This window comes from Mytilus trossulus, unplaced genomic scaffold (assembly GCF_036588685.1).
Source record: "Mytilus trossulus isolate FHL-02 unplaced genomic scaffold, PNRI_Mtr1.1.1.hap1 h1tg000210l__unscaffolded, whole genome shotgun sequence".
NCBI lineage: Eukaryota > Metazoa > Mollusca > Bivalvia > Mytilida > Mytilidae > Mytilus > Mytilus trossulus.
The window spans coordinates 940,273-947,542 of record NW_026963310.1 but is presented as its reverse complement, the minus strand read 5'-3'; positions in this window follow the sequence as shown (position 1 = coordinate 947,542).

Sequence of the window (7,270 nt, the reverse complement as noted above, 5' to 3'; positions counted from 1 at the left end):
ACGCTTTTACAACCCTATGAAGTTACAAAAAGAAGAATTGAATACTTATAATTACATTTTTTAGCTAGGATCATGAAAACACGATTTACATCAAGTTTTTATTTAATTTACTTGTGCACTTTATAATGGGACCTCATGTCATTATGAATGACAAGTTTTATTGTGTAATGCAATTGTCTACGGAATAACACGTGATGTGCAGTTAGCCAATCAGAATAACGTATTTTATCATATACTTAGCATTAATATGATAGCTTTTGCATATGTGTAACGAACGGAAGTACACAAGCCATAATTTCCCACCCAGGCTGATAACCCATATCAGCCCGGTCTGATAACTCATACCAGGGGCGTCTCGTGCAAAAACCCACAACAGTGCTTCTCGTGCAGGCTACTTCCGGTGTTTCCGTTATCGGTTGTTATTTTGTCCATTGTGACGTCAGATATTGATGACGACGTCAACATTTATGGGAATTTTTGTGGGGTTTAGCGGTATGCTTCAAATACAATTCCTGGGTCAAAAACCATAAAACAAGTATAAATGATACAAAATATTGAATATCATGTTAAATTTTCATTGGTATTATTTGTAAACAATCACGTTTAAATTCGCTTAATTTTGATATGATTGTGTAGGAGTTCAAGAAGACTCTTTGGTATATCCATCTCAATTAGCTCCTAGTGGAACAAGATATAAAGAACCCAATATTAATAGCAGCACAATGGTGTATAAGTTTAAGTCAACTGATCCATGTGATCCGAGAAACTGTCATATACGACTTCCACTACTTACAGAAGAAAACTTTGGGGTAGAAGAATCGACCAGCAGCAGTCATCTTAATCGAAACGAATAACAAGAAAGGTAACTAAAAATAACTAGATATTTATAAACAAAGTTTGGTTGACGTCAATGAGACAGCAACTGAAATACAAAAAAAGACATGAGACATCCCGAGGAAACTCTAGCTTAAACTACAGACATGCATATAGTCGAACAACAAGGTCAAAATAAAAACGACGAAAATGCACAACATATAGCTAACAAGACGCTACCTAAAAGATTATAAATTGTATTCATAACCTCAGACAAACGGAAGTGAATAAGAGGATACAGACAAAACATAAGATATAGCAAAACAGGGCAGACAAAACACAAGTGCATAGTGTGGTATTAAAGACATTTGGTATCAGTTGAAATATGTCTTAATTTTCTATACGAAAATATATAAGACAGTAAACTAGTAAATGTGTTCATGCTCGGCTCAATTACATCATTTTGACAGGTAAACAATATGTGAAACTCATCACATATTCCTTTATAAGATTTAACATGACTGTTGCAGATCGGAGCAACTCAATCATTAAAACCCAGTACATTCACTATTACAAATTCAAATAAGTAACAACACGTATTCCTTCAAAGATCTCAAATCACTAAACGGAGTGTATACGGTGGAAACGAAAACTAGAACACGCTTGTTGTCATGTTACATAGGCACTCTATGGAAATCAACTATCATGTTTAAAATTAAAAATCTACAACTGATGTAGTTGTGTCTTTACCATCATAGAACATCTTGAACAACTTTCATGCGTAATGAATTAGGAAAACAAAAATATATTAAAGTTTTTGACAAAACACTTTAGCTATTTTTTTTCCAGAGATATTTTATTTTTTGTATTTTTGTATTTTCTCTTATCCGAAAGAAGATATGTGTATGCACATGTATGTGGAATGTTCCACTTTATAAATTTCGTTGAAATATATGTGTTTAAAATGGCAAAATGTTAATTATCATTTCAGATAGGTGTATACATGGGAGTTTGTATAACCAGATTGGACACTTTACAGTAACCATCATTATAAAATTACATTTAAATCTGATTACAGACAATCACTAACTGTCTTTCACTATTTATGTATTAAACTGTGACTTTTTCCAAAGGGAAAGTTAACTAAAAAAAACCTTGAGGAATATGTCTCATTCTTTTTGCCTCATATCTAAACTTACATCTAGAAATTGACAATGAGTGTCGGTTGGAAACCAAACTTTAAGGCACAAGAGATGATTTCAGCTTTTCAATAGTGAACTTTCCATTTCTATGTAGTAACATCCAAGCAGCACCTGCATACGTATTAAATATCTACCAATTGGAACGACCTTCACGAGCTTGTATTTCCTATTATGATTTCTTTAGGGTAACTGCTCACAAGGAAGCTATTAGACCAAGGGTTAATTCAAGATGATTAAGCTGACGTTATTCCTTTGTAAATTTTAGGGACGCCATCACAAGTTGGTTTACCGTAATGAAATATCCGTTTCGGATATGTTCCTTATGTTGTCACTACAACCATGTTTCCTTTTAACGAATGTGACGTACCGAATAAGACTATTGACTTGGTTTGAAATAACATGAGCAACATGACGGATGCCACATGTGGAGCATGATCAGCATAACCTTTTGGAGCACCTGAGATCACCCTCCGTTTTGGTGGGGTTCGTGTTCCTTAGTCTTCAGTTTCCTATGTTGTTTCTTGTGTAACATTATTTGTTTGTTTTTCTTCTCTTTTTTTGCCATGGTGTTGTCAGTTTATTTTCGATCTGTGAGTTTTAGTGTTCCTCTGGTATATTTCGCCACTAATTGAGATTATGACACAGTGATGATTGCTGTTCCCCTATTTTTGACAATTGTACCTATTATATCTGTTTTGTTGACGCATCGTTCTATATATAATGGAATTTGAGGCGAATGTCGTATGGGTGAGAGATTTAGCACTATAAAACCAGGTTCAATCCACCGTTTTCTACATGGCAGTATCAAGGTGCAAATATTACAATCATATTAGCACGAGAAATAAAAGAAAGATTATCCCCCTTTTATACTATACTGGTATTTGAAGTCAGACTTAAAAGTTGCTATTAACAAGATTACAGTCTACAGGAAGACACACAACCTGTAAACTCGCATAATTCTGAACTCGAGCCGACTATTCTTTTCTCTTATTCCTAAATGCCGTGTGGTTGTTATTTTATATGTAACACCAGCAAGGAATGTACCTAATACCTTCGGCACACCAGTTGTAAATGCGGTTGGTACATTATCGATTGTAACACCTTTCTCATTTGCTAACGGTATAAGGGACTGGAGTGTTAATTCGTCATTGTAAATCTAAAAGAAAGAGAAAACAAGACAGACAACGGGGATGGTGAATGTGTTGCTTGCATGTCGACGTCAAGTGTCACCTATGTCATACATATTTAGGAAGTAAACACATCAACAATGAATGCAGTATGTAGGTTCTTAATGAAAAAAGTAAAATCACAAAAATACTGAACTCAGAGAAAAATCTATTCGGAAAGTCCATAATCACATGGTAAAATCAAATAACAAAACATCCTCAAAGAAATATGTGGCATTACATCCCGCAGTGTCGAACAGACGCCACCCATTGTGATATTTACTGTATAACCTACTTCACCCTTGGAGTCAGTGTTATACTAATATAAACTAACTAGTAATTTTATGAACACAATTTTTATGGAATTTATACAAGAATAATTTTTCTACAAGGGCTTTTCAGACAGAAGCAGCAATATCATAAATTGTAACTGTGTGAGGTTGTTTTCACGATTACAATCTTAATTTGTTTGTGTCATGGTTTGTTTTCAATTCTAATTTTGTCCTCTTGACTATTATAACTTTTGCAGTCAGTCGTCTATTAAAAAATCGGTTAAAGCTCTCTTTCATAAATTTAGTAAAAATACCCGTCCGTCAAAATAAGGAACATACATGACACGGAGAGTTTATGTATTGTAAATTAAAACACATCGCATATCTATAAATTTCCTATTCAGCAAGAGAACCGTACCCCTATTTTTGACATATTTACCTTTTTTATGTCTGTTTATTCACTCATCGTTGTCAATGCTATGGAATTATATGCGACTGTCAAACAAGGTTTAGCTAGCTACGTAACCAGGCTTTAAATCACTATTTCAACATAGGGAAACACCTATACCAAGTCAGGAATTCGACAATTTTTATCCATTCGTTAGATGTGTTTGTGTTTTTGATTTTACCATTTAATTAAGAACTTTCCGCTTTGAATTTAAATGAGTCTTTACACTATCCATGAAACCTATTGGATATCAGATGTGAACTGATTAATAAAACGGTCCAGGTTTAGGGTGGGTTTGAAATGTCATGTGGTTTATTGTGGTGATTTGTCTCATTCGAAATCACATCTTCTGTTTATATAAACTGTAAATGTTAAAAATGTATATACAAAGACAAATAAAAGGAACATTATAGCAGGTAATTAAGATTATAAACAATTTCTAGCATGACCATGTCCTAGAAAACTGACTGCAAGACCTGGAACATCATGTATTATTTGTAAAGTTTATACGGAAAATCTATCAACAAGTTGAATGCCTTGGTATCGGCCAATTAACTTTTTTCGATAAAGCACGATATATTATTCGACATAATCCTGGCTCGTGATCAGCTTTGTGTTCAGCCACTGGTGACGTTTTATAAATTTTTAGAAGCAGCTGCAATTTAGGCTCTTAAAAAGAAAAATTCACAAAAATACTGAACTCCGAGGAAAATTCAATTGGAAAGTTCTTAATCACATGGCAAAATCAAATGAAAAAACACATCAAACGAATGGACAACAACTGTCATATTCCTGACTTGGTACAGGCATTTTCAAATGTAGAAAAGGGGGGATTTGGCCTGGTTGTTGAGCACTAAACCTCTCACTTATACGACAGTCTCATCAAAGTCCGTTATATTTACAACTATGCGTGAACAAAACAGACATAATACAGCAGTCATCACTGTGTTACAATCTTAAAACGAACAATTTTACAAAAAAAAACCCAAAGGCATCTATCAAATTAAAAACACATTTATTGCTTCACGTGTCTGACGTCAGACAATTTATACATCACATAAGAAGTTTTTCGTTCAATATTTACACAATTTTGTTTTTATAAGTTTACATGGGGAATGTTGGCATACAGGGTTAAAAAATCAAAAGTACGTTATAATTAATTTCAGAAATAGACCGGGATTTAAAATACCGAATGAATGGAGTAAGCAGGCGAAGTTGTAATATCAAGTTGATTGTCGCTAAGATATCAGTTAAAATAAAAACTACCCACTCCCCCTTTGTATTTATTAGGTATATATATTTGTGTTAGTTGCAAATGGATATTTGTATCAAGTTGGACCAATTCTTACAATCTGCCTTTCGATCAGACGGAAGATACTTGTGTAAACATTAGTGAGAACATTTCTTTATTATACTATATATATACTACAAAATACAAAGTGTACATTTATTTTTCATACTTTTTGTTCTTGAAAAATTAAAGGTGATAGCGTGATTTATATCTCATCGTATCAGTCCAGGAAAGCTATATACACCTCTCGTACGCAACTAATTATAATGCACCAAAGATTCTTGAAATTAACCAAATTAGGATAGAAGGTTTTTTTTGCATGATCAAAAAACCAAAGTGAAATTCCGAAAAAAAATTCTTCATTTTTCTGTATTTAAATGATTGCTGGATGTTTCGCAGTGGTTATAAAATCGAAAAACAACGACAGACAATGACACATAACAGCCTTCAAATTAAAACTAGGCAACACAAACACCACTTAAAACAGAAATAAAAATACTGTATATATTGACAATTTTTTTTTCTCATAAACAATAACCATTTTTTGCATATTAACTAATTAATTTAATAAGTATTCTTTCAGGAGCCTCTGGCCTTTGTTAGTCTTGTATTATTTAAATTTTAGTTTCTTGTGTACAATTTGGAAATTAGTATGGCGTTCATTATCACTGAACTAGTATATATTTGTTTAGGGGCCAGCTGAAGGACGCCTCCGGGTGCGGGAATTTCTCGCTACATTGAAGACCTGTTGGTGACCTTCTGCTGTTGTGTTTTTTTATTTTGGTCGGGTTGTTGTCTCTTTGACACATTCCCCATTTCCATTCTCAATTTTATTTATTTCAAATCCTCCAATTTTAACAGTTTTCTATCGGCTGACTTGTTTACATGTGCAGCATGAATTTACTACATGACAAGATAGGCTTTCATTCAAAACAAAAAATCAATAATCCCGCTATCGGGGCATTAAAATATCAACAGTTTGTTCAGTTTCCATTCCCATTAGTATAATAGTCCCAATATCTAATATGTGTTATTAAAATCAATAGAAAAGAAATTGGAATTTTGGGTGAAAAAAAGAAGGACCCGGGCTAGAAAACAATTGTCCTGTCCCAAAATACCTTTGACTTTTGAAACCTTTTCTGAAATTCTCCAGTCATTTAATCTTTTACAAAAATGCATTGGTCATGATAATAAGCAGATGTGGTATGATTGCCAATAAGACAGATTTCCACAAAAAAGAAAAAAATGACACAGAAAATAACAACTATAGGTCACCGTACGGCCTTCAACAATGAGCAAAGCCCATACCGCATAGTCAGCTATGAAGACCCCGAGATGACAATGTAAAACAATTATGTTTCAAACGAGAAAACTGACGGCCTTGTTTATGTACAAAAAATGAACGAAAAACAAATATGTAATACATAAACAAACGACAAAAACTCAGTATGAAATACAGGCTCCTAATTAGAATGTCCATAATGTCTAAATTATATTCATAATAAAATTAATAGAAAAAAAAATGGGAATTTTGGATATAAAGGAGGAGGGATAAAAATACATTTCCTGTCCCCAAGTAGCTATGACTTTTGATACTTTTCCTGAAATTCTCAAGTCATTAAATTTTTTACAAAATTCTTCCTACAACACTTTACAAACTTTCAACCACGCCCTGAATGCCCGCGATTTCGCGGATGTGTTCTAGTTCTTTTGATCGGCAGCTTTCTTAACTATGAAAAAGAAGATGTGGTATGATTGCAAAACAGACAACTCTCCACAACAGACAAAATGACACAGAAATTAACAGCTATAGGTTATTCAACGGTTTTCAACAATGTACAAAACCCGTATCACACAGGAAGCTATAAAAGGTTCAGAAATGAAAGATTCCTACCCTACTCAGAAGTTGGGACCGTGGTGTAAAAGTACAACATACGAACAAACCATAATAATCAGTTGAACAAGGCTTTTAAATCTCATCAGATTGATACAAATAGAAATACATCTAACACAACACTAATTGGACGTGTCCGGTACTTGTATGATTTTTTGATTGGGAATATATGGTAAAATGAAAA